Below are 20110 nucleotides of genomic sequence, written 5' to 3'. Positions count from 1 at the left end.
GAAATCCTGGAATGAGTATCTTTGGTATGAATTAGGAGTCATTATGAGTTCCATTCTTCATATAGCACCCTGTTTGTTTAATCATAGATCTTCCCTGCTCTAAAACTATTTTTGTGACTAATATATGTGAAGCCCCTGTGAGAGCTGTACTGAACGTATGCTGCTTTTTGTCTGAGGATTGTTCCTCTCGCTGATGAAATGATTCTAGTGAACCAGCCAACAAAATAACTTCCTGGCCCGGCCACATCTAGTACTGCATTCCCCTGGGCACTGTAATTGGTTCAGGAGGGAGCATATGACCTAAGCTGGGCCACAAGGAGTTCTTCTCTTATAGTTTTTCAATGTGGCCGTGAAACACATGGCCATGTCTAAGGGCATAGCAGAGCAGGAAGGGTATTTGTTGCAGCTGGACCATTCACTGATCCATGGAAAAAGGTAGTCTGCAGTAGGAGAGGATCAGTGTAGCTCAAAAGGAAGCAGGGCCCAGAGAGAGGAGCAGAATCTGAACAATTTTGTTTGAGTCCCTGAATTGAGTTGTGGCTGAAGTTAGCCTCCCAGTTACGTAAGCAAATGAATCCTCTTTTACTTAAGCTACTTTGATTTGGATTGGTACCACTTGCACTAAAAGTATCTGTATTAATTCAAGGATTTTCCTGTTGATGGATAGTTTGAATCATTTGGTACAATCAGCTATTCCTACCATACTATACTTTTGCTTGCAGCTCTTTCTTTTAACTGTAGATGGAAATAAGTACAGACTCAATAAAGATGCCTATGGAAAAAATACAATAAAGGACCTTTCGGTGTCTCTTAATACTTTATGGAAATATCTAAATGAGAGATTTTTAGATGAGGTTAATTGTTTCACTAGAAATCACTGCTCCATTTTTATAAATTACGGAGAATCTGGCCTTTAACACCACCCTTCCTGGGCTTTGAAATGCACTGCACAAGTGCAACAATTCAATTCACAAACAAAAATTGGTTTTATATTACCAGTGAGAAGGACTAACCGTAGCTATTTTGGGAGTTGTAATACCTCCTTTAAGCCACAAAGATACTTGAGCACATTACCTTAACAACCAATGTATTCTGGAGATCATTTTACAATATGAAATACTGAATAGCAAGAACATTGTGAACATTTTCAATCTTCTTACACAATATAAATGTAGTCTGAAAATCCCATTACACACAAATACATACAGGCTCTTAAAATACAGGAAATAATGTGAAAAAGTATTACCCCCATTCCTCAAGTCTCTAGAACGATTTTACTCTTCTTAATATAATTTTTTGTCCAGAAAAGGAAAAGACTAAATTCATGGATAGTTATCCAAAGAGGTAAAGGAGAGAAGAGGAAATTGTTTGTGGTGTATGAAAGATGCTGCCTACAGTAGCACAAATAATCCCATTCACAGCTGCCAGCCTGCTAAGCATTGCTTACTTATGCTGCGGGCAACTATTGTGGAAATGACAGGAGGACAGGAAGGTATGAGAAAGGGGCAGACAGCTACTGATGAAAGAGTCATCAACTACTGTAGATACTTCTTGGAGATTGGAAGTTGAATTTTACATTTCTTTATATCCCCAGGTTTAATTTTTAAAAAATCGCTTGTAGGTGTTCAATAAACATTTGATAAATGAATAGGGAACAGTTAAGTTATTTTCCTTGAATCCTAGGCAGTATGATTTGATACACTTTGGATTATTGAGGTTTTATGAAATTTTAAATGCAGGGAGAACTACTGTTTACCCAATTGAAGTCCAAATATAAGCATATTATGGTAAACCAGGAGAAAGTAGAAGGCAAAAATGCATTAGCTTAAAACCTAGAACACCAAATGAAGATAAAATGTATGCATGAAAGTGTGTTAAAGAAAATCATTGCACTGCCCTGCAGATGCTCTCCTGGACTTGCCAGCCCCATAAATGCAGTTGCTCTGCTGTGCCTGTACTATTGGAGCAAAGAAAAAGTGGCTATCTCTATGCTCAGTGTTCACAAACCAGTGAGCACTAAGAATGATTTGTAGCCTGACATTTCTTAGAAAAGAAGAAGAAGAAAACTGTTGCATAGTATCAACTAAATTTGAACATACATGTTTCCTATGATTCAGTAATTCTTTTTTTTCCCTTTTGTTTTTCTTTTTTTGTTTTTTTGAGACAGAGTCTCACTCTGTCTCTGAGGAAGGTGTGCAGTGGCGCGATCTCGGCTCACTGCAACCTCCACCTCCTGGATTCAAGCACTTCTCCTTCCTCAGTCTCCTGAGTAGCTGAGATTACAGGCATCTGCCATCACACCTGGCTAATTTTTGTCTTTCTTGTAGATACGGGGTTTTACCATGTTGGCCCAGCTGGTCTCAAACTCCTGACCTCATGATGCACCCGCCTCGGCCTCCCAAAGTGCTGGGATTACAGGCGTGAGCCACTGTGCTTGACCTGATTCAGCAATTCTACTCTTAGGTATTTATTCAATAAAAATGTGCACACAGGTGCAACAAAAGACATGCACAACAGCCAAAATTGAAAATAACCCAAACATTCAAATTTGTGTTATATTCATGCAATGAATAAAATGCACATAATGAAAGTGATAAAACCACAGCTACATTCAATAACATGAATGTGTCTAACAAGCATATATGCTGAATACAGAAGCCAGACAAAGGAATGCACAGTATATGATCCCATCTACACGAAGTTGTAAAACAGGCAAAACTAATCAAGTCAGAATAGTGGTTACCTTTGAGGAGGAGAATGGGGTAATGTTGAAGAAGGGATAAGTGTTGGGAAAAAACTACTGGAGTGTTAGTAATATTCTTTTCTCAGACATGAGTGTTAGTTACGCAAGTGTATTCATTTTACATTGAATTGTAAATCCTTAGGATTTGTACACTTTCTGTTCAGTAGAATCAGCAAAAGAAGCTATGTAAAAGTCTCCTAGAATAACCTTTGCTTTTGACCTTCTCTTCAACTCAAATACAGCTGAAATTATTGCCTTATCTTAACTGTAGACAAAGATGCATGAAGTGGGAGATTATAACATGGCCATAAATTTCTCGAATCCCTCTATGTATACCCCTTATTATCATGAGATATACTCCTTCACTTTACCCTTGGGACCAAAATAGATATCCAATACCAAATCTGAGTTTTTGTCTGAACCATAATTAGAATTTCAACTTTTTAACCCCAGGTATATTTTTTCACACCTCTGTGAGAGGTTTAAATCCAGCATATGACTTACTTTGGCCAATGGAACATTAGCAACTATGATGCATGCAGAAGCTTGAATAGTTCTTGTGCATAGAAGATTGGCCTGTCCTGATGCTGGAAATCCTTTCATCACCAAGAGAATGAGCCCCAGGTACGTTGCTGGATAATGAGAGATCCTGACCATTTCTCTAACCAATATTGGGCCAACTGCCACACATAGTAGTAAGCCCACTTCAGACCAGTCAGCCTGCCAAGTGCCAGAAATGTGAGTGAGCCTTGAGCTGTCTGGCACTGACCAGAAGGACAGAACTTTGAAAACTAATAACGATTTGTTCTTTTAAGTCACTAGTTTTGGAGTATTAATAGTTTGCTACACAACAAAATCTGTCTAATACAAAAAAGAATCCCTGAACTTTTTGCACAGCAACTAGTATAACACTGCATACTGTTATACACTTAATAAATTTATTTAATCATGAGAGAGATTTCTTCTTCTGGTCTTTTTCCTAAGTAGTCAGTTTTGCAACCTAAAACCTCAGTATTTAGCTTCACGAATGTTAAATGTTCAAAATGCCTATTTCGTTGTTCTTGTCATTGTCAGTTTTGTTTTGTTTTATATACTAGCCTCTTGGAAGGCCGCAGGAATGACCTTCAGATATGTTAAGGTTTTCCCTGAAAGCCATAGTGATTACTGTTTCTATCACCATGGTTTAGAAAATAACAGTCGAAACTTGTTCAGCAGCTGCATGATTTCTTTTTAATGGATACATTTTGTCAGAGAAATGTTGAACAAATTTACTATGGAGGGTTGTGGAATCTCCTTTAAGCCTTTGAAGAAAAGAATTCCCTCCAATTTGAGCATATAAGGCATCTCCTGTTTGATCTCTTGGTCCCTACTGACCCTGTGGTTTTAGCATATGCCAAGATGGAACATAAAGAAGAAAGCCCAGGCCAGGCTCAATGACTCACGTCTGTAATCCCAGCACTTTGGGAGGCTGAGGTGGGCAGATCACCTGAGGTCAGGAGTTCGAGACCAGCCTGGCTATCATGGTGAAACCCCATCTCTACTAAAAATACCAAAAATTAGCCAGGCATAGTGGCGGGCACCTGTAATCCCAGCTACTCAGAAGGCTGAGACAGGAGAATCGCTTGAACCCATGATGCAGAGGTAGCAGTGAGCCGAGATCACACCAGCATGGGCAACAAGAGCAGAACTCCGTTTCCAAAAAAAAAAAAAAAAACCAAAAAGAAGAAGAGCGTCTCTGCAGTGTGGTAGGACTGCTGTCCTACCAATTAAGAACATTAGTTTTTATAATGTTCTTAACTCTAAGAGACTTGTGGTTCATAATCTGGGTTTTTAGGAGAATCCTATGTATAATCAATTAGCTCTGTTGGCTATGCCATTGTAGGCAATGCCCCTCTCTTTTTGTTACTGTTCATCTGGTGTATATTACTGATCAGAAGTGTAGGGTGGAGGAGATTGTGGTGAATGGTTAACACACTATATGGACACAGTAAAAAACCCAACCCAAGTATATGCTCCACTGATAGAGGCCCAATAGTATCACCTTTAAAAAACAGCTAGCAGTAGTGTAGGGAATGCTGCTATCTTGCTTTTCTACTGGTCTCAACTACTTTAATTTGAAAAGGGTAAAAACAAGTGTATGTGGTAGGTGTTTTGAAACATTAAGTGATACATTTTTCTTTCTCCTTCCATCTCCCCATTATTTTCTATTACCCAGTACTCCCTTTCTGCTTTTAAGTCATTAGACAGGGGGCCACATTGTGCTCATTGGGAGATGTCCCTGTAGAAACAGAGAACAAAGATGTCAAGCCTTGGCTTTTGCGTTGCAAAAGTTGTAGTACAAGAGTAAGTCAGAGCTACCTGGAGAAGAGTGTGATGGGGCAGAATTTGTTTCTATAACTCCAATTTAAGATAAGGTTTTTCTAAACTTCAAGGGAGAATATATGACCCCATATAAATTTGAAATTGTGAAAGTTAATGCTATGGTTTGGCTGAGTCCCTTCCCAAATCTCAACTTGCATTGTATCTCCCAAAATTGCCACATGTTATGGGAGGGACCCAGGAGGAGGTAATTGAATCATGGGGGCCAGTCTTTCCCCTGCTATTCTTGTGAGAGTGAATATGTCTCACCAAGATCTGATGGGTTTATTAGGGGTTTCTGCTTTTGCCTCTTCCTTATTTTTCTCTTGCCACCATGTAAGAAGTGCCTTTCACCTCCTGCCATGATTCTGAGGCCTCCCCAGCCATGTGGAATTGTAAGTCCAATTAAACCTCTTTTTATTCCCAATTTTGGGTATGTCTTTATCAGCATCTTGAAAACAAACTAATACAGTAAATTGATACCAGCAGAATGGGGCATTACTAAAAAGATACCTGAAAATGTGGAAGTGACTTTGAAACTGGGTAGCAGGCAGAAGTTGGAACAGTTTGGAGGGCTCAGAAGAAGTTAAGAAAATGTAAGAAAGTTTGAAACTCCCTAGAGACTTGTTGAATGGCTTTGACCAAAAGCCTGATAATAATACAGACAGTAAGGTCCAGGCTGAGGTGGTCTCAGATGGAGATAAGGAACTTATAGGTACTGGAGCAGTGGTGACCTTGACTCCTGTTATGTTTTAGCAAAGAGACTGGCAGCATTTTGCCCCTGCCGTAGATATTTGTGGAACTTTGAACTTGAGAGGGATGATTTAGGGTATCTGGAGGAAGAACTTTCTAAGCAGCAAAACGTTCAAAAAGTGCCTGGGGTGCTGCTAAATCATTCCATTTTAAAAGGGAAACAGAGCATAAAAGTTCAGAAAATTTGTAGCCTGATGACGCAGTAGAAAAGAAAAACTTATTTTTTGAGAAGAAATTCAAGCCAGCTCTAGAAATTTGCATAAGTAGCAAGGAGCCTTATGTTAATCCCCAAGACCATGGGGAAAATGTCTCCAGGCCATATCAGACAACTTCCCAGAAGCCCCTCCCATCACAGGCCTGGAGGCTTAGGAGGAAAAAGTGGTTTTGTGGGCCGGGCCCGGGATCCTCATGCTATGTGCAGCCTAGGGACCTGGTGCCCTGTGTTCCAGCCACTTCAGCCATGGCTGAAAGGGGCTAACATAGAGCTCAGGCTGTGGCTTCAGAGGGTTGAAGCCCTAACCCTTGGCAGCTTCCATGTGATGTTGAGCCTGTGGGTGCATGGAAGTCAAGAATTGAGGTTTGAAAACCTCCACCTAGATTTCAGAAGATGTATGGAAATGCCTGGATGCCCAGGCAAAAGTTTGCTACAGGGGCAGGGCACTCATGAAAAACCTCTGCTAGGGCAGTGAGGAAGAGAAAAGTGGTGTTGGAGCCCCTACACAGAGTCCATACTGGGGCACTGCCTAGTGGAGCTGTGAGAAGAGGGCCACCATCCTCCAGACCCCAAAATGGTAGATCCACTGGCAGCTTGCACCATGCACCTGGAAAAGTCACAATCAGTACCAGCCCATGAAAGCAGCCAGGAAGGAGGCTGTATCCTGAAAAGCCACAGGGGTGGAGCAGCCCAAGACCATAGGAACCCACCTCTTACATCAGGGTGACCCAGATGCAAGAGATGGCATCAAAGGAGATCATTTTGGAGCTTTAAGGTTTGACTGCCCTGCTGGAATTCAGACTTACATTGGACCTCTAACCCCTTTGTTTTGGCCAATTTATCCCATTTGGAATGGCTGTATTTACCCAATACCTGTACCCCCATTCTATCTACGAAGTAACTTGTTTGGTTTTGACTTTACAGGCTCACAGGTAGAAGGGACTTGCCTTGTCTTGGATGAGACTTTGGACTGTGGACTTTTGGGTTAATGCTGAAGTGAGTTAAGATTTTGGGGGACTATTGGGAAAGTATGATTGGTTTTGAAATGTGAGGACATGAGATCTGGCAGGGTCAAGGGTGGAATGATATGGTTTGCCTGTGTCCCCACCCAAATCTCACCTTAAATTGTATCTCCCAGAATTCCCACATGTTGTGGGAGGGACCCAGGGGGAGGTAATTGAATCATGGAGGCTGGTCTTTTCTGTGCTATTCTCATGATAGTGAATAAGTCTCAGGAGACCTGATGAGTTTATCAGGGTTTCCACTTTTGCTTCTACCTCATTTTTCTCTTGTCGCCACTGTGTAAGAAGTGCCTTTTGGCAGGGCGCAGTGGCTCACGCCTATAATCCCAGCATTTTGGAGGCCAAGGTGGGCAGATCACGAGGTCAGGAGATCAAGACCATCCTGGCCAACATAATGAAACCTCATCTCTACTAAAAATACAAAAATTAGCTGGGCATGGTGGCAGATGCCTGTAATCCCAACTACTCAGGAGGCTGAGACAGGAGAATCACTTGAACTTGGGAGGTGGAGGTTGCAGTTAGCCAAGATCGTACCACTGCACTCTAGCCTGGTGACAGAGCTAGACTCCATCTCAAAAAAAAAAAAAAAAAAAAAAAAAAAAAAAAGTGGCTTTTGCTTCCTGCCATGATTCTGAGGCCTCCCCAGTATGTGGAACTATAAGTCCAATTAAACCCCTTTTTGTTCCCAGTTTTGGGTATGTCTTTATCAGCTGCATGAAAACAAACTAATATAGTTAAGGAGGCTTGTATTCTGCTGCCCTTCTGGGTTACCTGGAAAATGACAAGCCCCACAGAATTCTTTATATCACCATAGCACTAGAGAATAGATTAGAAATTTCTGAATATAATGAATAGACAGAAGAATCATAGGAAGTCTTACAGAGTCCTTGCAAGAGTCAACCAGGAGAGGGAAGTAGCCAAAAGACTTTTCTGTGAAGATGACACTGAGAACCTGTGGATTTGTGATGTTGGGCTTCATAACAAGGGGGGGAAAAGCACAGCAACAGCTATAATGTGGAACCCATGACTAGAGGACAAATGAAAACTCAGACATTGCTGGATTTTCCAGTGTAGAAGAGTGATGATAATTGAAATATTTCAAGATAGGCCCATGACAATCAGGAATGAGACACTCAACCTAGGGGAGAAAATGAGGAGCAATAAAATAATGAATTCGCTGGATTTACCCAAAATTGACTAGATTAATTTTTCTACTACTAAATAGAATAGAGTTCAAAATAGGTGTTGAATGCAAGTAAAATTGTACACCTTATGATCTAGAGCAGAGGGGTTTTGACAATAATGCAGGGCCAGATCATGAAGAGCATCATTAACTGTGCTATGGGGAGTCATTGAAGGGCTTCAAAGACAGGATTAGCTGTGTGATTTAGGGGTTCTCTCTAAGCAATGTACAGGCTGGATTAAAGAACACACATATTAGAGGAAGGTGCCTAAGTGATAGACTAGGTGGTGGGGAGTCACTGGGAGAGAGAAGATTCATTGTTGAGGGATTTGCTTAGGATAAGGTTTAATTACACTAGATCTAATTTCTATGATAGGACACAGAAATTCTATTATATTGAAAGTAACTTTATCAAGAAAAGATTGAGAATCCCTAGGATCAAATCCAAGTTAACGTAATCATAATCCTGCCTGGATATAGGAGAAATAACATAAACTTATCTGAGGAACTTAATTTTGTATAGGAAGATTTAAGAGATAGTCTTTTGTTATTTGAATATGTATGCTAGCTCCTTTGCATCCACTTAGGGTATAGAATAATAGAAAGTCACAAGCAAACATTGTTCCTACCCTAACAAGAATGAAAGGGGATAACTAATGCATAGGTTTGGTTCAACAAAAGAGAGCTGAGGATGCAAAAAAGACTAATGAATTAAATCAAAGTGAGAGAAGAAATCCTCAGCTACTCCACCCTTGTAGAAAAGCTGGAGGAGGAGGAAGCTGCCACAAAAGCAAATAAGAAGAAAATGGCTGAGCTTTTTAACATATTTTTAAAGGCCAAATAAAGCCTGGTGTGATGATTCAGAAACCCTAAGTGGCCCATACACAAAGACAGTTTGCTCTTTTCAAATCTTTTCCAAAGGCCTCCACTGAGTCATTGCTGGCAAGATTGGGGAAGGACAGAGAAATGGAGAGATTTATCCTCCAGAAGCACAGGCTAAAGTATGAAGGAAGACAGGAGAATGGAGGGAATTCCACAAAGCACTATAGGCCTGAGAATGGGGAGCTTTCTATGGTTGGGTGAGGGGTAGGAGACTTGTGAGAGATGTCACTGCTCTTCTTAGATACAGGTGTGCTGGGCCTGCTGAAACCTGAGGGTAAAGCAGGACAACTGCAAGGAAACTTCCAGGCATTTCAGGCCTCAAAAGTTTAAAGCAGTAGCCCACTGGAGCTGAGAGAGAAATTAAAGAGCTGACAGATAATCCCCTGAAAAACAGGTGCACCAGGCATACCAAAGGCTAAAGTCAGGGAAAGAACTTAGGCAAACTCTCCAATTACTCAGATCTCAAGCTGTGCTAAAGGGAATATTCTAATCCTACCGTCAAACCTTTGAAGTCTGTGCTGAACTAAATCTAAAGCATGAGAAAGTCTATACTCATCTCAATTACAGATAGTTTGACCTCCTCTCATTAACAGCCTGACTGAAAAGAAGGTACCCTTTTCTGAGTAAAAGTTTTATTTGCTTTCATCTCTATTCCTTTATACACAATATTAACACTTAGTAAAAATTATGAGATACACAAAGAAGCAAGCAAATGTGACTCATACTCAAGAAAGAAAATAGCCACTTGAATAAGACCCAAAGATGATAGAAACGTTGAACATATCAAAGTATTTAAAATAATCATGATAAACTAGCTAATGGTACTAGTAGAAAAGGTGAACAGTATTTGTGAAAAGATAGGGAATATCAGAAAAGCTGTAAAAATTATTTTAAAAAGAGCCTAGATATGAAAAAATATGATGACAAAGATGAAGAATTCTTTTGTGGGCTTATAAGATCAGAGTACATACCACAAGAATGAATTTGTGTACTTGAAGATAGGTCAGTAGGAATTATAAACTGATACAAAAGTGAAACATGAGAAAAAATATGTCTGAGATAAGTGAAACAATATAAAATGATCAATCAACATGTAATTTGAGTTATGGAAAGAGAACAGAGAGAATAAGGTCAAAAATCTTACATTGATGAAAATCCTCAATGTACGTATTCAAGAAACTCAGCAAACTCTAATCTGAATAAATACAAATTAAATTACACATAGGCACATCATAGTCAAACTGCTAACAGAATCCAAGATAAAAGGAACATCTTAAAAGCAGCCAGAGAATAGAAAACACATTGCATACAGGTGAATGACAATAAGAATGTTGACAGACTACTCATTAGCAGCAACTGAAGGCTAGAAGACAATGGAACAATAGCTTCTAAGTGCTGAAAGAGTAAAACTACAATCTAGTATTCTATACCCAGCAAAATAATCTTCAAGCATGAAGGTAAAATAAAGACATTTGCACATGTAGAAAATCTGGAACAATATTCCTCTTTATCAGACCTGCAATTAAATTAATCCTAAGAGAATTTCTTAAGACTAAAGAAAAAATATTCCAGAGAGGAAAGGTACCAGACAAAAATAGAAATATACGTATACGTATCAAATAGAAATATACGTATATTCAAATTCCATTTAAAAACTATTGGTTGTTTAAATAAAAATTAATAGCAGTATATTATGGGATTTATAGCATAAATAAAAGTTGAATGTATGAAAAGAATAGCACAAAGTGAGGGAGGGCAGTAATTAGAAGTTCTTTGTTGTAAGATGCTTATGCTATTGATGAAGTCATAAATTAATTGTGGAAGATATACTATGAAAGATAAAGATGCAGCCAGTCTTAGTCGACTCAGGTTGCCATAACAAAACATAGTAGACTGGATGGCTTAAACAACTGGCATCTATTTCTTATAGTTCTGGGGGTTGAGAAGTTCAAAATCAAGGTGCCAGTCAGTTTGGTTCCTGGTGAGGGCTCTCTTCCTGGCTACTTTCTCACTATGTCCCCATATAGTGGAGAGAGAAAGCAAGCAAGTTCTCTGGTCTCTTCTTATAATGGTAGTAACTATATCACGAGGACCCCATACTCATGACCTCATTTAAAACTAATTACGTTTCAAAAGCCTCATCTCCAAATGCTAACACATTGCAGGTTAGAGTTTCAACATATGAATTTTGAGGGAACAAAATTCAGTCCATATCAGTTACGTATTGTAATCTCCACCAAGAGGTGCAACTAAAAAGTCACTTGAGAAGCTAAAATAGAATATATTTTAAGAGACTGGATTCACTCAAGAGATGATAGGGAGAAACAGATATAAAGAGAAAATGGGACAGATAGAAAAAAAATCACAAACATGGTAGAATTAAACACAAACACATCAATAATTGCATGAAAGGTAAATGGAGTATCGCGCTTTTCAGTTAAAATAAGTGAAAGCCAGTCTAGATAAAAATTCAGACTCATATGCTATTTATCAGTAATACATTTTAACTGTAAAGACAAACAGAAAGTAAAAGAATGGAAAAGATATGTAATGCATATGCTAAACATAAAGAAACTGGTATGACTCTCTAAATATCAGACTCTGTAAAACAGAGTATTCCTAGATAAAAGAGGGACATTTCATAGTCATACAAGAGAAAATAATGTCTATGCACCTAATATAAACCTAAATGCTTGAAGTAATAGTGTGAAATAGATGCAAAAATATAGTTGGAGATTTTGATACCTCAGTAATCCATAGAGCAATTAGATAAAAAAATTAATAAAGATATAGAAGATTAGAGAAACTCTATGAACTAAATTCACCTAATTTAGTTATAAAATAACCAAACCAAAACAATACAATTATTCTAAATTGCACATGGAAAATGTATCAAGGTAGAGCATACTGGGCCACAAAATAAGTTGTAATAAATTTCAGTGATTAAAATCATACAGAATATATGTCTCTGACCACAATAGTATTAAGCTAGATTAATAATAGTAAAATAGAGAATCTTCAGGTATTTGGAAAATAAACAAATTTTTAAATAACTCATGGATCAAAGAAGAAATCACAAGAGAAGTGAAAAAATATTTAGCAATGAAATGGCAATTAGATATAGCATTTGAAAATTTGTGGCATACATACTAAAACTGAACTTAGAGATAAATCTATGGCTTTAAATGCTTATATTAGAAAAAAGAAATATATACCTTAAATGATTTATGCTTTCAATTTAAGAAGCTAGAAAAATTGGAACAAATTAACACAATATAAGTAAAAGAAGTAATTTGAAATTAGTAAAGTAGAAAATGGACACAAAAGATGAACAATATAAAAAATTGGTTCTTTGAAAAGATTAATAAAATTGATAAATGTCTAATAGGACTGATCAATAAAAGAAAACCAAAATTGTCAATATTAAAAATGATAGAGAGGATATTACAAATTATACAGATGTTAAAGGACAAAAAGGGACATTATAAACAATTTTACACAAATAATTTAAACAACCTCAGTAAATAGACAAATTTCAAACATCAAATTACAAAAACGAACATGACAATATATTGAAAACCTCCAAAGTCTTATACTTATCAAAGAAATTAAAACTTTCATTTGAAATAGAATATAAAACTTGCCACAGTTTCAGAAAATACAGGAAGAAGAGATGCTTCCCAAATTGCTTTAGGAGGTCAGATTGCCCCTATATCAAGACCATACCAGAACATTCAAGGAGAGAAAATTTCAGCCCACTACATACCCAAGAATGGTTAAAATGAAAGACTAACCAACCATACCAAATGTTGGCAAAGAGTGAATCAGCCAAAACTATCATACAGTCATGGTGGAAATGTATAATGGTATAATATGATATAACCACTTTAATGAAATTTGTAGCAGTTATTTTAAAAGGTAAATATATATTTACTTTATGATCCTGTAATTCCACACCTGTGTAATCCAAAAGGATTTAAAATATATTGTTCACCAAAGCCTCGTGCAAAAATGCCTATAGTAGCTTTATAATAGCTAAAACCTGGAATCACCCCCAAGTAGTCATCAACAGAAAAATAAATAAGCAAATCGTGGTGTCAAATAGAATATTTAAAAAATATTATGTTCAATGAAAGAAGCTAGACATAAGAATAAATATTCTTGATAAATATTCATGATTCTAGAAAAATCAAATCTAGTTAATGGTAATAGAAATCAGGACAGTAGTTGGATGTCATTAAGGGTTGAGGGGAAGGGTCACAAGGGAAATTTCTGAGGTGATGGAAATAATTTATAACTTTATAAGTATTTGGATTTGTCAAAATAATAAATTTGTCAAAATCAAACTGCTTAGTAACTGAATTTTACTGTATATCAATTATAGCTCAATAAATATGGCTGGAAACAAAAAATACTTATGACAATTTATTATTATTATTACTATTATTATTATTTTGAGACAGGGTCTAGCTCTGTCGCTCACGTTGGAGTGCAGTGGCTTGATCTCTGCTCACTGCAGCCTGGGCCTCCCAGGCTCAGTGATCCTCCCAACTCAGCCCCATGGTTTTCTGCGACTAAAGGTGTGCACCACCACACCCGGCTAAATTTTGTATTTTTTGTGGAGATGAGGTTTTGCCATTTTGTCCAGGCTGGTCTCAAACTCCTGAGTTCAAGAGATCCACCTGCCTCAAGCTCGTAAAGTGCCGGGATTACAGGTGTGAACCACTGCGCCCAGCCTGACAATTTATTTTCAATAAGTAAAATTTACTAATAAAATTACATTTTTCAAATAGAAAGTATTCAGCCTTAAATGTATTACAAAATAGCTTATCGTTTGTGTTAGAAAAATTGAAGCAACTTTCAATAAGATTATTTTAAAATTTTTATCTTTTTGTTTCTATTAAATGATTTTGCAAACTGTCATTTTGTAGCAGGTCAAGTTTGGGACTTTAAAAAGTCTTTTTTCTGTCTTTAAGATTTGATTAATTACCTACTTATTTAAAATGCTTTGGGCCAGGCTTAGTGGTTCATGCCTGTAATCTCAGCACTTTGGGAGGCCAAGGTGGGCAGATTGCTTGAGCCCAGGAGTTCAAGACCAGCCTGGGCAACATGGAAAATCCCATCTCTACCCAAAATACAAAAATTAGCTGGGTTTGGTGGTGCATGCCTGTAATTCCAGTTGCTCAGGACGCTGAGGTGGGAGGATAACTTGAGTCAGGGGAGGCTGCAGTGAGACAAGATTGTGGTACTGCATTCTAGCCTAGGTGACCGAGCAAGATCCTGTCTCAAAAAATAAAATAAAATGCTTTGAAGCCTAAACAAATTCTCTAAAAGCCTACCAGTGTCAGTGCCTCTCTTACCAATGGGCCTCATTCTAACCTTTCTATACACACAGTAAGTAAAAAAATAAATAAATCTTGTCTCTGTCACAGACACTGTGTGAAACAAGTTTAAGTCTCAGCAGTCTTATTATAATTTTACCAGTCCCAGACCTCTAATTAATTTATCATTAAATACACTTAAGAAACTGAAGTAATTCAGTTTAAGAATCTGCATAGGTTGTAAAGAGTAATTAAAAGGCTTCCTTAATTCATTAGAAATCAGAGAAAAATTGGAACCCAAAGGAGCCTTCTCACTTTGGTATGTGATATTTTAAAAATATATCTATTTATCTTTAAATAAAAGGGAAGGTCCTAGATAATAGGATCATCTGAGTTTGCTATTTTATGCAAAGATATTCATCATGTTGGAAAAAGATATGCTTCTTTTTTTAAGTGTGTTTATCATTATATTTTTATTATAAATTTAATAGTCTCACGAAGTAATATTTGAGTATGAGAAAAGATGGGAAAATAAAATAGCCATAGTCTCATGAGTCAAATGCCATTATAGTTAATACTGTGGAGTATTTCCTTTCCAGTTACTTTAAAAATGGTTTTTATTCAATATTAACAACATAAAAAGGAGTATTTCTATTATACTTTAAGGCATAAGAACAATAAAAAGGAGCACCTGTACCCATCACCAATCTTAAGAGATAGAATGTTCTAGTATCTTTGAAGCCCTAAGTACCCCCACTTTATCCATGACTCAATTTATCTCATAGGTAACCATAATCCTAAATTTGATATTTATATTCTTGTGTTTTTATTTATGGATTTACCACACATCTATTCCCTTTATCTTTCTACTATACTTCTAACATCACTTACATATTTATGACCTCTTTGTCTAATTTTTGCTGCATTCTAGAGACTTCTTTTAAATCTGCCTTCTGATATTTCTAATTCTCTCTTCAGCTGTGTCTAATATTCTGTTTAACCTGCCCACTGAATTTTAAATTTTTATTACTTTACTCTTATTTCTAGAATTTCCATTTCTTTTCCTTGAGTCTCTTTCTTTATTATTTTAATGTACTCTCATTTCCTTCTCAGATTTACAATTCTCTTTTATTTCTTTAAATATTGAATATATTGTTTATTGTTAATTTTGTACCTAGACTATATTTAAAACTTTTACATGATTGATTTTGCTCTTTGTTTTTTCTTACTCAAGCTGCCATATTTTCATGAGTGTTATTTTTATTTGTTAATGTGAGCTAATATTTATTTCTGCTAATTTTTGAGGCCAAATTGTAGATATGTTTCCACAGAAAGAATGTATGTTTGACAGAATTACCATTTGACCTGGCAATCTCATTATTGGGTATATACCCAAGGGAACATAAACCATTCTACCATAAAGACAAATGCACACGTATGTTTATTGCAGTGCTATTCACAATAGCAAAGAAATGGAATCAACCTAAATGCCCATCAACAGTAGACTGGATAAAGAAAATGTGGTACATACATACCATGGAATATTATGCAGCCATAAAAAAAGAATGAGATCACATCCTTTGCAGCAACATGGATGGAGCTGGATGCCATTATCCTAAGCAAAATAACAAAGGAATAGAAAGCCAAATACCACATGTTCTCACTTATAAATGGGAGTTGAACAATGAGAACACGTGAACATAGGGAGGGGAACAATACACATTGGAGCCTACTTGAGTGTGGAGAGTGGGAGGAGTGGGAGTACCTACTGGGTACTATGCTTATTACCCTGGTGATGAAATTATCTGTACACCAAACCCCTGTGACACACAGTTTACCTATATAACAAACCCGCATACGTACTCATATAAGAATCATGTACATGTAAATAAAAGTTTAAAATAAAACAAAAAATAAATTCATAGGAACTTAAAAAATGCATGTTTGAATCACCCAGATACCTGGGGATACTATCAACTTGGACACTTTCAAATTTTGGCTTATAATTTTGTGGACCACACTTGTGGTATGAATTTCAGGTCCTAAAATGTTTATGAGGGTGAGCTTGTGGTTTATTTTTCAAGAAAGCTGTTTTGCTCTCTACTCAGCATCAATTTGTTTCCTTGATGATTCCTTCTGTGGAGTAGGCTTATCTCTACTCCCCTCTTATACCAAGTATGCAGCTCTTTGGGGTCCAGCTTTATATGGGGTCTACAATTAGACTCTCTGTCTTCTACAGGATCCTATGATTTTTCTTCCCTAAACTTTGCTCAGTAATGTGTTGGTAAATGCTTAAGGGCTACCTGTCTGATAAGAACATCCCGATTTGTAGTATTTGCCAATTTCTGTGTTGTAAATACATGCCAATTTCAAGCTACCAAAGTGACGTCACTGAATGTGAAGACGGGAAAAGATGAGTACAATCAGTTCTTACAGCCAGTAATAGGCAGCTCCACCACACCACTGCTTACACTTGGCATAGCTATGAAAAATGAAGCTAAATTCACCAGGGCTTGGCCTATCTCTCTGATATGGTTTGGCTATGTCCCCACCAAATCTCATCTTGAATTATAGCTCCCATAATTCCCTTGTGTCCTGGGAGGGACCCACTGGGAGGTAATTGAATCATGGGGGTGGGTCTTTCCCATGCTTTTCTAGTGATAGTGAGTAAGTCTCATGAGATCTGATGGTTTTATAAATGGGAGCTCCCCTTCACAAACCCTTTTGCCTGATGCACATGTAAGACTTATCTTTGCACCTCATTCACCTTCAGTCATGATTGTGATGCCTCCCCAGCCATATGGAACTGTGATTCAATTAAACCTCTTTCCTTTATAATATGTGTGTTCACTTAAATATCTCTATGTGTTTTTAGCTAATGTGCGTCATGGTATATGTACTATTTTGAAATTTGGTTGTTTTTCTTTTTTGAGACGGAGTCTCACTGTTGCCCAGGCTGGAGTGCAGTGTCATGATCTCTGGCTCACTGGAACCTCCACCTCCTGGGTTCAGGTGATTCTCCTGCCTCAGCCTCCCAAGTAGCTGAGATTATAGGCATGTACCACCACACCTGGCTAATTTTTATATTATTTTATTTGTTTATTTTTTTGAGACAAAGTTTTGCTCTTGATACCCAAGGTGGAGTGCAGTGGCACGATCTCCAGCTCACTGCAACCTCCGCCTTGTGGGTTCAAGCGATTCTCCTGCCTTAGCCTCCTGAGTAGCTGGAACTACAGGCACACGCCACCGTGCCTGGCTAAGTTTTGTATTTTTAGTAGAGACAGGGTTTCACCATAGTGGCAAGGCTGGTCTCGAACTCCTGAGCCCAAGTGATTCGCCCACCTCCGCCTCCCAAAGTGCTGGGATTACAGGCATGAGCCACCACACCTGGCTGAAATCTAGTTATTTGTTTATACTATTTAATTGATTTTTCTCATTTTTAAATATTTCTCTACAACTCATTTTTATGGCACATTATGTTCTCTCACATGCATGAGCCAGAATGGCTGAACATGTATATTGTTTCTGTATTTTCACCATAATAAATAATGCTGAACGGAACAAAAAAGATGTAATTCTGGTCATTTTTCTGGGGCAATACATTTTTTTCCCTCCCCTGGAATTGAGATAATCTTCCTATGTGGTGTTAGACTATTTTCTCCCTTTCTTATTTCTGCCTTACTCAGCTGTTATCTCATTCTGCAGCAATTCACTTTTTCCTATTATATCTCCAGTTCCTCATCATTAATAATGCTATTTATAGAACTATATTTGGCTTTGTCAGCCAAATACATTAGCCATTTATGAAATGGTGTCATGAAAACGTATATGGTTAAATGTGAGTTTTAAAAGGCCAAAGAAAAAAAAATCTCTTGTCTTTTTTTTTCCAATTTGTTGTTTACTAAAATGAATTTTGTCCCTGGATGTTGATGACTCTATTAGATATGGCCATCTTCTAAACTATCATAAGTATTGCTTCTCAGCAAATAAAGATATTGCCAATCCATTGTGGCCACTTTTGGCAAAGTGAGACAGCGGAACGTCTACCCTCAGTGAAGCCAGTGTTTGCAACAGGAGTGAGTCATCAGTTTATGAGAAAGTCCAATGGGGGGTCAGTTCTTTCCTCATGAGCACTCTTCGTCTCTCCTGCTGCCCTGTGACTTGTTTTGATTCAGTCTCTTTTGGGGCAAATCATCTATCAGGAAAGAAGAAAGCAAGAAGTGAAATAATGACTATAAGCTGACCCCGAGAAAGAATAAAATACATATATTTTAATATACTACAAACTTGAGGTAGGAAGACTAGGTGATGCTTTCTGAGAAATTGGTGGTCAAAAGAGAACAGTCAAGCTGTCATTTTTAATAATGTAATAATGGTGGACTATGGAATATCTCCTATATTAAAACTAAGTCATCTCAACAAGTTAAGCTGTAGAAATAAAAGTAGCTTCACTTCTCCAAAAGAAATGATAGTTAATGTCATATGAAATCATAGGCTATTTAAATGTCAAGCTTTAGTTGTAGAAGGATTACAGGTAATATTCTTGTTGAACTCAATTTTCTTTCTCCCAAGAAAGTGATGTACCTAGAAAGACTCTCTTCCACCCATTTCCTTCTTCTCTACTCCAAAGTAAGTATCAAATTATCGGTCACATCCCTCATATTCAGTTCCATGTATTCAGACACACAGTACTCAGATTCTTGAACCTATAACAATGATAAATGATGTTTCTGTTTAATTCTTGTTTAGTCTTTACTCAGCAGCAAAAATAATTTTGTTAATACCAATTGTCCTACAAAGTCCTAATGTAACAGGACTATAGATTATAAGAGCACAGATATTTTTAAGAAAATTTGGATTTGAATCCCAGACTTTCACTAGTTATATGTGTGACCTTGGTGAGATTGTTTAACATTTATTCAGTTTCTTCATTTGTAAAATGGACATGATGAAGTCAACTTCACAGGCCACCTCCAAAATTAAATGAAGTAATATATGTAAAGTACTTGGCACATTATGAGGATAAGTGTGCTAAATATTAACTATCAACACCTGTTATACATGGTAACACCCAAATTCAATTCATCTAGTATTCACTGAGTACTTATGTTTGAGATCAGTGTTTTGGTAAACTGGAAGAGTATATGCCACATATTAGACATGAAGCTACTTTCATAAAGTTTATAGTCTAGTTGAGGAACAAGTTTTACACATTTTAAACATATGCATAACAATATAAGGCTGTATATAATCAAAATACAATATGTGTGACAAAAACTTTGATTTAGAAAAGTGAGTGAGATCTGTGTGGAAATCTCACTGGATATCTGGAGAAGTGAGCAGATCTTTTTATTTAATTTCCAACTTTTATTTTAAGTTCAGGGGTACATGTGCAGGATGTGCGGGTTTGCTACATAGGTAAATGTGTGCCATGGTGATCTGCTGCGCAGATCATCCCATCACCCAGAGATATTAAGCCCATCCACTAGCTAGTCTTCCTGACCCTATCCTATCTTTCTACTCTTCATTCTCCCAACCCCCGCCCCCAACAGGCCCCAGTGTGTGTTGTTCCCCTCTGTGTGTCCATGTGCTCTCATCATTTAGCTCCCACTTATAACATTCAGTATTTGATTT

The 20110-nt window shown here is 37.3% G+C and overlaps 1 non-coding gene across 1 annotated transcript; it reads left to right on the top strand.

The window, feature by feature from the left end:
* Positions 1-1905: 1905 nt before the first annotated feature.
* LOC119625515 (small nucleolar RNA SNORA43) lies at positions 1906-2043 on the top strand. Its single transcript, XR_005241708.1, has one exon. It is a non-coding gene; the product is annotated as a small nucleolar RNA SNORA43 (small nucleolar RNA).
* The last annotated feature ends 18067 nt before the right edge of the window (positions 2044-20110 follow it).

The sequence above is a fragment of the Chlorocebus sabaeus genome, chromosome 10 (genome assembly GCF_047675955.1).
Source record: "Chlorocebus sabaeus isolate Y175 chromosome 10, mChlSab1.0.hap1, whole genome shotgun sequence".
Taxonomy (NCBI): Eukaryota; Metazoa; Chordata; class Mammalia; order Primates; family Cercopithecidae; genus Chlorocebus; species Chlorocebus sabaeus.
This window is presented reverse-complemented; position numbering and strand designations above follow the sequence as displayed.